At 43.0% G+C, this 16,498-nt stretch overlaps 1 pseudogene; it reads right to left on the bottom strand.

The window, feature by feature from the left end:
- Positions 1–201: 201 nt before the first annotated feature.
- On the bottom strand, positions 202–7,132 carry LOC124975222 (N(4)-(beta-N-acetylglucosaminyl)-L-asparaginase-like; annotated as a pseudogene).
- Between the last annotated feature and the right edge of the window lie 9,366 nt (positions 7,133–16,498).

The following is a 16,498-nucleotide window of genomic DNA, read 5'->3' as shown; positions in this document are numbered from 1 at the left end:
GTCCTTTAGGGTGATGAAAATGTTCTGGAATTGTACAGTGGTGATGGCTATACAACCTTGTGAAAAATCACTCAAATGCATACTTTTATTCTTTGCCATTTCAGAATAAATTTATTTTTGTGCTTATTTTATAAAATAATCTTAAAATACATGAGGACCACTACACAATGATCATACCTTTTGCTTTTGTTTCTTCCTTCTTCAAGTATGGATAGTGACAAAAAAGATGGAGTAGATGCAGTCAACTTTTTCCTCACGTGGTTGATTTTTAGAGAATTATAAACCATGAAACTAAACTGAATAAATGTTGAAAGTTTATTGCAAGCAGCACGGTAACTTCCAGTTACACTGGCACATATAACATCCCCAGAGAATTTTGGAAAATACTTCTGAATTCTTGAAATCACTTTTTGGCAAGCTATGGTTGGATCTTCTCCTCTACTCATATATTCTTGGTAGCTTGGCAGAAAATGCATCAATAATTCACCATTTCCAGGGCTGCAGCTGCCCCTGCAGTATCATAAGCATAGCCCCAGCTCCAGGTATTGGTGAGTCTCCTATACGACCAGGTATTTTAAATGTTATACCATTTGTAGATATACCAGCAGCAGTACATCCTGTCTTATGGATTACAACCATGCCAATATTATCAAGACCATGATCATCTCCTGTATTATAGGTAGGATCATCTTGCTTTAAGGTACCAGGTGGTTTATAGGGTCCACAGTATTTTGAAGGATCTGGTATAACATTTCTCCAATTATCTGGCTGGCAATTTTGAGCAAGCCAATCTGAATGAGGAGCTCGAGAAGCACTGGTAGATAAATCCTCATTGATAAACCCCATACTTTCAGCAAAGTTGGTGGCTGACTCCCCTGCCAGAAGTGTGTGTGCAGTATGTTCTAGTACTTTCTGTGCCACATCAATAGTATTTTATATTCACCTAAGGTCTCCTACTGCTCCTATATCTATGGTAGTGCCATCCATGATCATGGCATCCAGTGTGGTTTCCCCAAGTTCATCATGACATCCTCCAAAGCCTCCTGAGTCATCACATTGCTCTCTCTCACACATAGCACAGCCATTCTCAAGAGCATCGAGGGTAGAACCTACAGATGCTAATGCTGGCCATGCTGCTTCGGTTACACTCTTAAAAGGCCAAGTGTTGATGACCAAGGGGCAGAGTGTTGGAGCCACACACTAGGGTCTGGCCGAGAAGGAGCAGCACGAGAACAGAGGCAAATTCTACTTCTGTGACATAGTTGCACGTTAAGCAGTCCAGCACAAAATAATCCTGAATTGAATATGTTAAAGGGATAAATACATGCTATCTGGATAATATTGTAATAATTTTTAAAAAGAACAATTTAGTGTTGAATTTGAACTAGGTAGAGGTAAAGTAAAGCAAACCAATTGTTTGATTATATTATGTGTTTATGTGACCAGATCATGTTGTATTAACTAGTCAGTTTGGTCAGTCAACCCAACAGCCCCAATAGCTTTAGTCAGAGGTAGAAGTGAGAAGGATTGTTTTGTCTTGACTGCCTATTATCCTGTATGGCAAAATGGCTAAGCCTCTCTCTTTACTGCACTTGTAAATATGCACTGAGGCTCTCAAATAATGGACAGAACCAAAAAACATAATGAGTACATTAATAATAAAATCAAATCATGAAAGGAAAAGAACAAATGACTGGCGTGCACTGTTGTCAGAAAAAAATCACTGAATTGAGAAAAATAGCCTGTTGGATTCAGCTGATAAGGAACAGCAATTTATTTAGAAAGTGACTGCCTTTCCAGAATGGATTATCTTCTCATAAAAGTGATGATTACATATGTATGATAAGGGAGGGGGATTGGTTAAAGATTGCATCCAGGATAACTCAATTGATTCCTTTCTGAATTGTGCAACTTGGCAGTGAATCAGCATTATCAGCAGGGCATTTTCTTGTCTGTAGCAGAGTGAGGTTGAAATGTACACTTCTACCTTGCCCTCCATGTTATACTGGCTAAGAGCAGCCTATGAAGTGAGAGGAAAGGCTATTCCATAAGGACTCAGGATTGAAGAATTTTCATATTGTTCCTGCCACTAAGATATTTTATGAACTGACAACAATTATTATGCTCCTGTGAACTGCTTATTTGACAAATGGGATTCAAGAACAGATTTTTGTGTGAACTCAGGAGCACTCAACCTCTGAGTCAGATCCCCAGTCCTATTTTGTATTTTACTTAGAGACAGGGTCTCACTGAGTTACTTAGCACTTCGCTTTTTCTGAGGCTGGCTTTGAACTCAGGATCCTCCTGCTTCTGTCTTCTGAGCCACTGGGATTACAGACATGCACCACTGTGCTCAAATAGAAGGAACACTTTAATTAAGAAGCTCAATAAGAACCCTCTCATTCCATCCCATATTGACTCCCTATTGCTGCTGATACAGGAAAACCGTCATTTTAAAACTTATCATGTGATATTAGGGAGCATGATACAAAGTTACTATGTGAGAAGAAAAAACAAAAACAAAACCCAAAAATCCCTTCAAATACAAAATTCCAAAATTTCAGAATATAAAAGAATGAAAAGATAAATATTTGTGCTAGGGCTGTAGCTCAGTAGTAGCGGAGCATTTGCCTAGCATGTGTGAGGCATTGTGTTTGATTCTTAGCACTGCATTAAGAAAGTAAATAAGAAAAATAAGGGCAAGCTGTCTATCTACAACTACAAAAAATACTTTTTAAAAAAGATAAATATTTTAACCAAACTTGGAGAAAAAAGAAAAAGGAAGACAAAATGATCTCCTACACCTCATGGTCTTATGAAGGTTAAATGGAAAATGATATAAAGCACATGACATAGTTGGTGGTGCTGTTGATGAACCCACAATAAATGTCCACAAATATTAGTTACAATTTTAAAAAAATCTATTGAGAAGAGGAATCACTATGCAGAGTATCATCATAAAGACAGCATGCTTCTCCAATAAACACCAGATAAGATGTCTGCATCAAGAGAGAAAAGCTACAAATTTAACCCTTGATGACAGGACCATAAACATTAATATCATGACTTAGATTCAAAGTTCAGCCACAAGGGAACAGCCAGATATATTTTCAATTTCTTGTATCAAGAAACCTAAAGAGTGTGCTCAAGATGACAATAGGATTGGGTAGGAAAAAGAGGTCCCAGGAAATAGGATACAAGACTTCATATGGGGATGCATATCACTCATGCCCTACCTTGAGGTGACTGTGCCATTTGCTCACCCGAACCCCCAACTTGCTTCCTTCCTCCTGCTCTCTGATCCCTCCTGCGGCTGCAGGCAACGCATCAGAGACACACTGGCCATTTTTTGTCTCTCCCAGGATGAACTCCAGGCCTATCTCATCCATGGTACTCCCCTCAGAAGATAGCAGTTTATCCAAGGCAAATTTGAATATTTCACTGTACTTGAATGGAGAAAACAAAAAATCCAGTTAGTTCTCATGAAAACAAAGATCAGGATATGGTGATCTTCTGAGTGTCTAAGTGACACCAAGCACATTCCTTCCCTTGTGGACTTTCTTCTCTCCCATGGCAGATGACTTCAACCACGCTATTGTGGGGTTAGATGAGGAATAAGCAGAAAGGTGATAAATGATGACCAGAGCTATTGATTTTGATAATTATCTATAACAGCAACAAAAACAAAAAAATTATTATCCTTCAATTTCTTTCTTTGTTTTTTGGGGGGGAGGGTAAGAATAAAATGATTTCCTGCATCTTGTATAGCACCTCTCACCAGCATTTTTTACAGGTACTTCCAGCAGTCCTGAGAGAAATCAGAGACCCTGTTAGCTACCTTCCTACCTCTACCACTGTCAAACTTCTCAGAAAGAGAAGGTGCCACTCAGTACCTCACCTCACAATAAGCTGACTGACTCATTTCCTTTGCTGAGTTGCTTTCCTACCACATGTACTTTATGGAACCCACCTTGGAAAGACCATAACAATCCTGATCACCAAGGCCCAAAGGCCCTTTCTTAATTTCAATCTCCCTGGTTACTTCTGTGCACTCCCTATCCTGCCCTTTCCTTTCACTCCTCCCTAGGGGATACTCTGCCTATTTCCTAAGTCTACAGGAGCCATCCAGCAAGCTTAGATAGTATTACCTGGCTTTCACTTGCTACTTCCAACTTTACACCTCCCTAAGCACTATCTCTTAAGAATTCTGAAACAACTGGGATCCACATGATGGGTCCTCATTTGCATTTTGCCCTTTAACTTTTAGTTAGCTATCTCTAGACTGTCTATTTTGTAACTTGGAAACTTAAAGGTATCCTATAGCTTGAAAACACCTGAGATAAAAACTAAACAAGAACACACCTGGCTATATTTATATTTAGCCTTTGTAGGTATGTATGTGTGTGTGTGTGTGTGTGTGTGTGTGTATGCACATACACAGACATATACATAAATATCTATATAGATTACATATATTTATATATATATACATATATATTTATATATGTATATATATATAAACATAAAATATATAAATACATATATATTAATCAAGGCAAATGGCTTTGGCATTCAGTAACCAAAACAGAAGAAACCCAAGTATTTATGATGAAGCTCAGTTCACACTGGGATCCTCCCTTCCATTCCCTTGGATTTAAGTCTCCTGGCTTCCCTTGTTATTAAGCACTCGCAATGTGTTTTTAAGGAATTACCTTTTTTAAAAAATGAAAAACAGTATATTATAGTAATTAAGAGCACGTAGTTGGAAGTTACAGAGTGCTTGGATCAGAGTCATGAATCTGAATGATGTTTGAAAAATTTCTTAAAATGGGGATAAAGACAGTATCTACCTCTTTCTTCTGTTATTCTTCATGAAACAGCTGGAAAAAGTACACCTCAGACAATGCTTAGCACACAGTAAGAATTCAATAAATACTCACTACATCTACATCTGTCCCTCTCTTTCTGTTGTCTCTCCTTGCAGGATAAGGAACCTGCTTTCTTTTTTCAGGACTTCACAACTCTACACTGTTTAGATTTATCAAACCAGAACCATGTCTTTTACTATTAGATTCTTTTAATAACTTAAAAAAATGCCTTGATTTCTTTTGAGACAAGGCATGAGTTATTACCCTTGTCCTTGGCAACCATAAATAACTCAAAATCTGGATGGGGAGGAAAGAAATCACACAGAACCAGAATGAGATTTTTTGCCCCTGGCCTGGGCAGGAAGTCCCACCAAGGTTCTCTCCAACAGCCTGTAGTCTATATTGGCCCACAGCAGGGAGTTGTGCCTGTGTGTTTCACAATGATGTGCTGGTAGACCACATCACAGGGAAACCCCTAATTGAATGCCTGGAGCTCCCTCCACTGGGGAAGAGTTTGAGCATCTGAGACCTCATCTCCTCTAACTCCCAATATGTGCACCTTCACTGCAGCCCACAATGAACTCATCTCTCAAGGTTCTGTGAAGAAATGTATTTAGACATCTACAGTAAATACCTATCTCTCTCTCAAGCTTTCACCTTACATTTGTAATTTCCTCTTCAATAGTGTGAAAACAAAATGCACAGCTGCCCTGCCACCATGACAGATGAGTATGCAGAAGACTAAAAATATAGAAAAAGTCAGACTCCACAGTTATTCCCTAAGGTAAACAAAAGCCAAGCAAACACACAAAACCTAGGGTTCTTCTTTTAGGTTCTAGTACCCAAAAAATTGTGAACATTTCCTACAAGTCAATAACTCCCTAAAAAATAGCACTGATCCCTGTCTGCAATGCTGATGTGCAAAGATACAGGTGTGTGTGAGAGAAAACTGCTATTTTTTAACCCACGCTTGGGTTAATTGTAAACTTGATAATTCTGCTTATAATACTGTGTAATTTTTCCCCTTTTGCATACCTCTTGAAGTTTTTGTTTGATAGCTGGTCTTTTAAAGTCTGATTTTTCTTGCAAACTTTTCTAAATGAAATCCCTTCCTTTTTTGAGTCTCCCTCTAACAATAATTTATATTGATTTTTACTACAAACCCTGTTGACTACAGCCTACAATATTTTCATCTTCCTAACACTTGACTGCCTATCTTCCTAATTTCTATTCTCATCATTCAGGCTTAAAGCCTTGAAGTCATCTTTGAATTGCTATCTCTCTTACTCCTGCCTCAAAACAACAGTCAACTCCTGTCATTTCTTCTCTGCAATGTTTCCTACAGTAGACCTTCCCATAGCTACCGCCCTTGTCAGCTATTATTACTCACTTCATGCCTGAATCATTCCATAATCCTAGGGGTTGATCTCTCTGTATCTAATCCCTCAAAAGGACCTGGGATATATTATAATATGGGTTCTAATTTTAACTCAAAAGCTGCTGCTATGGAATAACTCTAAGCCTTTTTCCAAAAGAGAGCTCTCTCTAGAATCTTCCAAGTCAGTGTTTGACTCCTATCTAACTTCTGTTTCCTCAAGAAAATTACCTCTATTTCTTTCATCCATATATCCTATGGTATAATTTTTAATTCCCAGTCTTGTTCATCCTCCTCTGGGTATGGAATGAGTACTGTAAGTCACTGCACATAGGGTCTGGGATTAAAGAGGAGGTATAGAATTAATCATTACTGATTAAGTCAAGTTCTTCTTTAAAAACCACCACCACCAACAACAACAACAAAATAACAAGCAAAACCCAAACAAACAGACAAATTCTCTCTGAGATAACTAGTGTTATACTTATTTTTAGAAACCCCAAAGAGATTATATCCATGATATTTTTACCTGCTCAAAGTCATACATCCAGTAAGTGATAAGGTATAAATCTGAATCCAAGTTTGATGGTTTAAAGCTCATTCTCTTTATTTTATTTTCTCTGCCTTTAAGTGCCACACTCATTTAGCTTCTTTGGCACCTTGCATGTAGTAGTTACTGAGTGGGTATAAATTAGGCTAACAAACTAATGTGTAACTGGAGACAAAGGGTGGTTAATGTTGGTACTTTTTATTTGCATTCACATTCACAGGGAGTACTGATTATAAATCATGGGACTTTAAAGAAAAGAACAACATATTTTACCTGGAGGTCAGCATCAGTTACAGGTTTCTGGGCTGTAAGAGTATAATGGCCTCCTTGTATGATCATGTTGGTGAGCTGTAGTTTAGAGGCTGCTTTCCTATAAACTGTTTCTTCCACAGTGTCTTGGCCAATCAGTCAAATAACTTTCACAGCACTGTATGTAAGTCAAGTGAGAGAAGTGTGCTATGAGTCTGCAAAGCTGTGGGGGAAAGCATGCCAGAAAAATACATCAAAAAGGAAGCAGAACCCAAGACCATATTCAGGGAACAATTCAAAGAACATTGCTCATTTGGACCTGAGCATTTGTTAGAGAGATCTGGCCTCAACTTCTCTCTGAACCTTTCCCAAAAGAGTCAGGGAAAGGATGATGAAGTGACCACAATTGGAACTTCATCTGTAGCCAAGGACAACCCCTGGCAGGCATGTTATCCTGAGGTCAAAGGGTAGTTCCACAACCTCTTAACCCCATTTTTTTCCTTTTCATGGTACTGGGAAATAAATCCAAGGGAACTTTACCAATGAGTTATATCCCTAGCCTTTTTTTAAAAAAATGTTTTTTTAATTTATTTAAATTTTTTCATAGATGTTGTTGGACCTTTACTTTATTCATTTATTTATATGCGGTGCTAAGAATTCAAACCAGTGCCTCACACATTTTAGGCAAGTGGTCTATAACTGGGCCACAACCCCAGCCACAAAATATTTTATTTTGAGACAAGGTTTTGGTAAGTTGCCAAGGCTGGCCTTGAACTTGTGATCCTCCGGCCTCAGGCTCCCAAGTTGCTATGATTACAGCTGTATGCCACCATACCAGTTTTAACTCCATTTTTAAACTGAGTTAGGTTCTAACTAAATCCTAAACGTTTCTTCTAATCATTTTGCAATTTAACTGTTCTTTTTAACAAAGTGAGACTGAATTGATCATGCGATCCACTGAACATGACTCTGCAAGTCAGTGCCAAAAATGGGGTTAAAACCCAGTGGTTCTCAACTCCCAGTACGACACTATTGTCAGGAATACATTCTTCACCTTCCTCTCCAATCCAGAACTACAAGCCAACAGAGCAGGAAAATGAAGATGTCTAACTCACTCACTTGTTCTGGCCAATTCGGTGAGCTCTGGCAGCTGCTGTTATGGGGCACAACTTAATAACAGATCGATCACCACTGAAAAGTCCAAATTTGAGAGTCTTTATTAAGCTGGCCAGCTGACTGTCTCACACAATGCCCCCAAAAAATGGCTATTGGGAGAACAGTGTTGACCACAGGGTTGAAGGGGTTCTTATACCAAAAATCACATTAATCATGAGTGTCTGTTGCTATGATACAAACTAACATCATGAGATCATTGACAGAGGTGGAAGTGGGTCAAACTGACCCTCACCTAGGTACAAACTAAAGAATGGTTGCTACAAACTAACATCATGAGATCATTGACAGAAAGGGAAATGGGTTAAATTGACCCTTACCTAGGTACAAACTAAAGAATGGTTGTTAACATCCACACAATTACCATTTACATGGTACATTGGTTAAGAGCAATAGAGGTTAAAGGAGAGCAATTTTTACTACATAGGAGTTGTCATTATTAAACATAGGAGTTGTATATTATTAAACATGTCACGCTAAGTAATTGATCATGGGTACAGAGACAGGGTGTTCCCATGGGAGAAACTTATTTTTTATCATAACATGGAGTCTCAGAGCAAAATGGAGTCTGTTCAGTCATTTCCCTTAGAGTCTGGCCTAGAACATTCTCATGGAGTCAGATCTGTCAGCCCATCACACTGCTTGTAAGCCATTTTGAAGATTAAAATCACTGTCAACAAAAATAACACTATCTGCTGCTGTTAAGTTCATGCCAATTTCACCTGAAAACCACACAGAAAAGAATCATGGTAAGCAACACACAAAAAAGGAACTGGAAAACAGACACAAGGCTAGACTGGGTCATACGGAACACGTGAAATCAGTCCAACTGAGTGGTTTCCTCCTTCAGGCTGACATCTCTGCCCCCAACTCCAGAGCCCTGGAGAAGTCAAAAGTGCCACCTCACCTTATGTTGCCTGACCCAGAAAAATTTAATTATCAAATATAACAGAATGAGAGGTAAGGGGCAGGAAAGGATGTTTAATTTAATGCTGTGAAGCCATGTTCAACACCTTGATTGGATTTTGCTAAGAAAGGTCTGTGAATAAGGACACATGCTATTTCACAAAACAACTCCAAAAATGAGAGGTCTGGGGGCTGCCATTGTGGCTCAGTGACAGAGTGCTCACCTAGCATGTGTGAGGAACTGGGATCAATCCTCAGCACCACATGAAAATAAACAATATAAAGATATTGTCTATTATGGCTTAGATGTGGTGTCCCCCAAAAGCTCACATGTGAGACAATGCAAGAAGGTTTGGAGGAAAATGACTGGATTATAGCTTTGGCCTAAAAAGTGAATAAATCCCTAATGATATTAACTGATGGTAATTAAAGGCAGGTGCAGTGCGGCTGAAGGAACTGGTTCATTGGGGGCATAGATATGGGGTATATAGTTTATATATGGAGAGTGGAGTATCTCTCTGCTTCCTGATCATGATTTGAGCTGCTTCCCTCTGCCACACTCTCTCATCATGATATTCAACGTCACCCTGAGCCCCAAGGAATGAAGTCAGCATTCTATGGACTAAGACCTCTTAAAACTTGATCCCTCATCCTCTACATTTGTTCAGGTCAGGTCTTTTAGTCACAGTGGTGAAAAAGCTGAATAAAACAGTGTTCATCTACAACTAAAATATGTATTTAAAAAAAGGAGAGTTATGCAATGCGTATTAACAAAAGCACTTAAATACAATTACAAGCTACAAGATGGGTAGACCCTGACACTAGTTAATGAGAAGAGAGGATGATACATGTCTCTGACTAGAGAAAACTTCTCTTCCTGAATTGGTTTCCATATTAATCAAAGACAATGTCATAAAAACAATTCAAGACAAGAACACTCAATGCAACAAATTTCTGATCTTTATTCAGTGGTGCAGAAAATCCCAGCAAACCTGCAAGGAAGATTTTGTGGACCTCAAAACCCACAATCTAGGGTGCGTCACGAGGGGAAATGTTTCTCCCTGTCTAGTGAAGGAGGAAAAGGCTTGTTGCTGAACCCTGAGCACAAAATGATGTCAGTGGGCATGGAGGTGGGGGAGGGGGGCTGGAGGAGAAGTATGCATATTTAGGCATTAGAATATACTCAGGTTGTGTGTTTGAAGGTTGATTTATGGGATCCTTTACACCTGGATTCGTAGCCATTCCAATCACAATCTGCTGATTCCTCCCCCACTTCTCTTTTCCCTCCTGGCACTCTCCTTGGAAAATTTCTAACCAAGAGCTATGTTTGCTAAAGTCACAACCCAGTTGAGATGCTGGATCTTGCCTATCATCTTGCTTGCCACTTATGGGGGAGGTAAAGGAAGGTGTTTTCCCGGGTCAAGCTTTTATCCGTAAATTAGGAAATACCTCAGCAAAGGGCCAGATGGTGTCAGTAAATCGAAACAGGCACGGGGAACTAGTGATGGCTAACGAAGTCTAGAATCCCAGGACCGATATTTCCTTTCAGGAAAAAGAAAAATTCCTCATCCAATGTCCTTGTGACCCTAGTTAGGTTTGCAGCGATTTCTCTCCAGATTCATGCGGATGAAACTCATAGCCGGGATCATTCAATGTTTCAAATGCAAACCGTTCCCCTCTGAAAATGGCCTCCGTTTTGGTTTCCAGTGCTCCCATGCCCGTGAGAGCAAAAGAAGCCAGAGTAACTCTATTCTACGTGGAAGGGGCATGCTGGGGGCGTGGGATGTGTGCAGGGTGCAGAGGTTCCGGGCTCAAGAAGGAGGTCGCAGTTTCCCCCTCTCCCCAGAGGCTTCCTCAGGGCCTTGGGCCACCTGGATGTTGAGGAGTGTCTTCCGTGACCTCCCCGCACCTCAGACAGCGCCTGAGGTCACAGAGGGGCGGCATGACAGCGCGGTCGCGTCAGGGTTCCCATGGCAACTGGAGACGCTTCTGGTCCAGGCCGCTTCAGTCCCACTCTGAAATCAAGCGCCGGTTTCTCGGTGGGGTTAAGAGGAGAGACGAAAGGAGAGAGGGCCAGGGGCCTGATGATTCAAGGGATGGGATCCTCATTTCTTGGACCATTTTAAGACGAGCTATGCAGTGTACAGGAAGCAGCCTTGGGGCCTTGGATCGATCCTGATCCAGGAAGGACATGGGACCACCACCAATGACTGGCAGCTCGCACTACCCTCCAGGCCCGCTAGATGGCACTGCGTTGGTTTGTCCGCACCAGGCATCAGGACAGCCTCGTCACCTAGCACCTGCCACGGGCAGTGAGCCCCCACTAGGCCTAGGAGACCAAGCAGGCACAGAGGTCTGCATGAGGGCATGTGGTTAAGTCAGCTTAGCGCCGCCCCGCCAGCATTCAGTTGCAACATGAATTGACAAACAGCACCCGCAGTCTGGTCGGTTGCCTCTCCTATCTGAGAGAGCACTAAGAGGAGACAGCTGGAACCTGGAAAGTATGTCTTCCAAGTGGAGGCGGGTGGCTGCTGGGATGGTTCATGAGGACAGCAGGGAGCCATTCAGTCAGCATGTTGGACAGAGCACAGGAAGGAGCAGTCAAGCAAGGACAGGTGTTCTGGGCTCACTCCACCTGCCAGGGCCGACCTCCTTGGTTGCAGGCTTACAACTGGGCTGAACTCAGAAATTGTCTTCCCGTGATTTCCCGGGTCCTTCGATTCACCTGCAGATGCAGAAATATTTGTCCAATCTCTGTTCACCCATGTGTTAATTTTTTGACCAGAATAGTGCCTCTGGCACAAGGCCCTCTGGGAAATGGCGAAGAGTCCTATCACCATCACCTGAAAGATGCAGACCACAAGCCAGTGGATGAAACAACAGCCTGCTCTTGATGAAACTGATGAACATATTTTCACAGTGCAGAATACCAGATGTCAACATGTGTCGTGCTGAATGAGGAATGGCACAGAGCTTCAAGGCTGAATGCTCCATAAGGAAAAGTAAGTACTTTTGGGGGGCATGAAGATCAGAAGAGTGTTGCTGCTGAAATACAACTTCAGTGAAGAGACTCTAACCACTTGGTCTTCTACAAGGTCTGTGCCCCAATTGCAGGACAACTCTTCAGCTTCAATATAGCATACACATGCAGGAGGTAGTCAGTGACAGATCATTCTGTAAGCAACCATCCTGACTGACCCTGATTTCCCTTGCAGGGACATCAATGCCCTTGCCAATTCCTGGCCCTTTCCTGATGCTTGTATGGGACAGCTGATGACACATATGCAGATTTTTAATTTTTTCAGCACAAGACCTCTGAGGAAAGGCTTTCATTGCACCACACCACCTTCCCCACTGATCATTAAAGGAGAAAACTTCCACGTTGGGATATGCAGCACAGGAGCATGACTCAGGAATAAAAGTGGACACTGCTATATTAGACTTTTAGTTGAAACCATTGTCCTCATAAGCAAACGTGAGGACCCAACGTGAGCAAAGACTGAATATCAAAATAGGATATGTTAGAGAACATCCAAATGTGTGATAAGCCTTTGTGAGCAGGAAGAGTGTATCCTCAAGCACTTACAAATATTAGCATCCTTTATGTTTCTTGGACTTGCTGATATCCACCACCAACAGGCCACAGGCCTACTGTGGCAGATTTCCATCTTTCAGTGTGACTTCTTTCAAATAGGGCTTCTTGTGTCACTCCTGACGCTGCAAAGCACAATCCACTCTTTCCCGGAACCATGCTGCAAATGAGAACACCACATCCTTCACCCAGTTCTTCACTGCATCTCTTCAGAACCTCCATTCACATTACCAAAACTCTATGAAAGGGCTTCACTCCTCTTGACACTGGACCTCCAATGATACTGGGATCTAGGGAGCCAATTGCCTTTGTTGATCCCGAAAGCTCTCAGATGGAGCTAACAGGCATTCATCCCCACATCATACGACTTGCAATCCCATGCAAAGGAAAACTGCTTGAGATAAGCCAGGGCCAAGGGTGACTTTCTTGCATCGTCAACTCTTGCTTTTCCAGATGATATTGTGCTTCACATGGAAAGTGCTGAGGTGTGCATATCCACTGCACTTGCACAGAATCTGGAGTGTGCTTGAGAAGCCTGGCCATTGCCAAAGACTAATGCAGTTGTCATTTTGAATTGCCTGCCATTGCAACCTGGTGAGCATCTTCTTCAGGAACTTGCAGAGGATAAATCCCCAAGAGAATACTCTTGAGAACAATCTAACTTATGGGTTCCTGAGAGTTGACTCATGTCAGGGAACAGCAGCTCCTAAGAAATGCAGGTGCGGGGGCTGCACCGCTAAATCTCCAAGGAGCTCCATGCTGAAATATTGATTTCAAAAGTATTGAGTGTCCAAATGGTACGCTTTCAACGTGCCCACACAGATGATGAAAAGAGAAGAAAATATTGAGATGAGGGAACGTTGGTATATTGAAAATTTTTTAGTAGTTTTTTTTTTTTTTTCCTCTCATTTTTCCCGCAAGGGATTTGAACCGCGGTCCTTCAGCATGCTAGGTGAGCGCTCTCCAAAAAGAGTCATTTTTTCAGCTCCGAAGGAGCCCCTTTTGGGGAACCTCTAGATCCGCTACAGCTCTGACTCTGTTACATTCTCTGCAGAAACCCAGCCCCAGAGAAAGCCAACGAAAATCAAACAATACTTCAACTTTTTTTCCCAGCAAACCTGCAAGGAAGATTTTCTGCCCCTCAAAACCCACAATCTAGGGGTGCGTCATGAGGGGAAATGTTTCTCCCTGTCTAGTGAAGGAGGAAAAGGCTTGTTGCTGAACCCTGAGCACAAAATTATGTCAGTGGGCATGGAGGTGGGGGAGGGGGGCTGTAGGAGAGGTATGCATATTTAGGCATTAGAATATACTCAGGTTGTGTGTTTAAAGGTTGATTTATGGGATCCTTTACACCTGGATCTGTAGCCATTCCAATCACAATCTGCTGATTCCTCCCCCACTTCTCTTTTCCCTCCTGGCACTCTCCTTGGAAAATTTCTAATCAAGAACTATGGGTGCAAAAGGCACAACACAGTGGAGGTGCTGGATCTTGCCTGCCATCTTGCTTGCCACTTATGGGGGAGTTAAAGGAAGGTGTTTTCCAGGGTCAAGGTTTTATCTGTAAATTAGGAAATGCCTGAGCAACAGGGCCAGATGGTGTCAGTCAATCCAAAGGGGCACAGGGAAGTAGTGATGACTCACCGGGTCTAGACTCCCAGGACCGATATTTGCTTTCAGGAAAAAGAAAAATTCCTCATCCAATGTCCATCTGCCCCTTGTTAGGTTTGTAGCTATTTCTCTCCAGATTCAATGGGGTGAGACATGTGGCTGAAAGTCATAGCCGGGATCGTTCAGTGTTTCAAAAGCAAACCGATCCCCTCTGAAAATGGCCTCCGTTTTGGTTTCCAGTGCTCCCGTGCCAGTGAGAGCAAAAGATGCCAGAGCGACTCTATTGTGCATGGAAGTGGCATGCTTGGGGCGTGGTATGTGTGCAGGATGCAGAGGTTCCGGGCTCCGGAAGGAGGCCGCAGATTCCCCCTCTCCCCAGAGGCTTTCTCAGGGCCTTGGGCCACTTGGATGTTGAGGAGTGCCTTCCGTGACCTCGCTGCACCTCAGACAGCGCCTGAGGTCACAGAGGGGCGGCATGACAGCGCGGTGGCGTCACGGTTCCCATGGCAACCGGAGACGCTTCCGGTCCTGGTTGCTTCAGACTCACATTGAAATCAATCGCCGGCTCCGCGGTGAGGTTAAGAGGAGAGGCGAAGGGAGAGAGGGCCAGGGTCCTGAGGATTCAAGGAATTGGATACTAACCACATGGCCCATTTGAAGAGGAGCTATGGGGTGTGCAGGGCGCAGCCGTGGGGCCATGGATCGCTCCGGATCCAGGCAGGACATGGGACCCCCTCAGAAGGCAGACAGCTCGCACTACCCTCCAGGCCCGCTATGTGGCGCTGCGCTGGTTTGTCCGCACCGGGCATCATGACAGCCTGGTCATCTAGCTCCTGCCGCGGGCTGTGAGCCCCCAGGAGGCCTAGGGTACCAGGCTATGTCGGAGGGCTGTATGAGGGCAAGTGGTTCACCCAGCTTAGCACCGGCCCGCCAGCATTGCCCTCCCAATACTCTCCTCCAGGCCTGGGCATCCCAGGGTTATGGCCAACTCCGGCAACCGACCTGGGGGCCTAGCAGCCACACAGGCATGATGGCTGCTGACAGCTCAGGGTAGGGGAGCGGGCTGCGTCGCTCCCTGGCTTACTTGCAACATGAATTGGCAAACAGCACCCCCAGTCTGGTCGGTTGCCTCTCCTTTCTCAGTAAGCCCTAACAGGAGACAGCTGGAACCTGGGGAGTATGTCTTCCAAGTGGACATGCTGGGATGGCTGATGAGGACAGCAGGGAGCCATTTAGTCAGCATGTTGGACAGAGCACAGGAAGGAGCAGTCAAGCCTGGCAGGCTCATTCCACCTGCCAGGGCCAACCCCCTTGGCTGCAGCCTTACAACTGGGCTGCACTCAGAAATTTTCCTGCCGTGATTTTCCCACAGCTCCTTCAATTCACCTTCAGATGCAGAAATATTTGACCAATCTCTGTTCACCCAAGTGTTAATTTCCTTGACCAGACTAGTGCCTCTGTGGCACAGGGCCCTCTGGGAAATGGCCAAGAGCCCTATCACCATCACCTAAAAGATGCAGACCCCAAACCAGTGGATGAAACAACAGCCTGCTGTTGATGAAACTGATGAACATATTTTCACAGTGCAGAATACCAGATGTCAACATGCTTCGTGCTGAAAGAACAATGGCACAGAGCTTCAAGGCTGAATGCTCCATAAGGCATAGTAAGGACCTTTGTGGGGCATGAAGAGCAGAAGCGTGTTGCTGCTGAAATCCAACTTCAGTGAAGAGACACTAACCACTTAGTCTTGTACAAGGTCTGCTTAGGTTCGGTGGGGGACAGGAGTTAGAACAGGGATCTATGGAACATTGGACATGACACTGCAGCTTCCTTTCGCATGAATTGAGGGAGAACTTGACAACCACCACCCCAACCTAAAACAACACTTGTAGCAAGAACAAGCTCTTCCCTACCCTAAATGTGCATGGGATGAATCATGTGTGCAAACTTTTGCTATTTTAGAAACTATTACTGTGTTGATGATTTTTATAAGGTGTTTCAAAATTATTAGAACAATTGAGAATTCACAGCCTGTTGTCATGTTTGGATGTAAGATGTCCCAGAAGCTCCTGTTCATGGAGGGATGCCCAGGGTGAGATGATTGGGTTATGACAGCAGCACACTGAGGGGTCTGCCCTGTTTTATTTTTTAATTATTTTTTAATTTTTACAGTC

This window comes from Sciurus carolinensis, unplaced genomic scaffold (assembly GCF_902686445.1).
Source record: "Sciurus carolinensis unplaced genomic scaffold, mSciCar1.2, whole genome shotgun sequence".
Taxonomy (NCBI): domain Eukaryota; kingdom Metazoa; phylum Chordata; class Mammalia; order Rodentia; family Sciuridae; genus Sciurus; species Sciurus carolinensis.
This window is presented reverse-complemented; position numbering and strand designations above follow the sequence as displayed.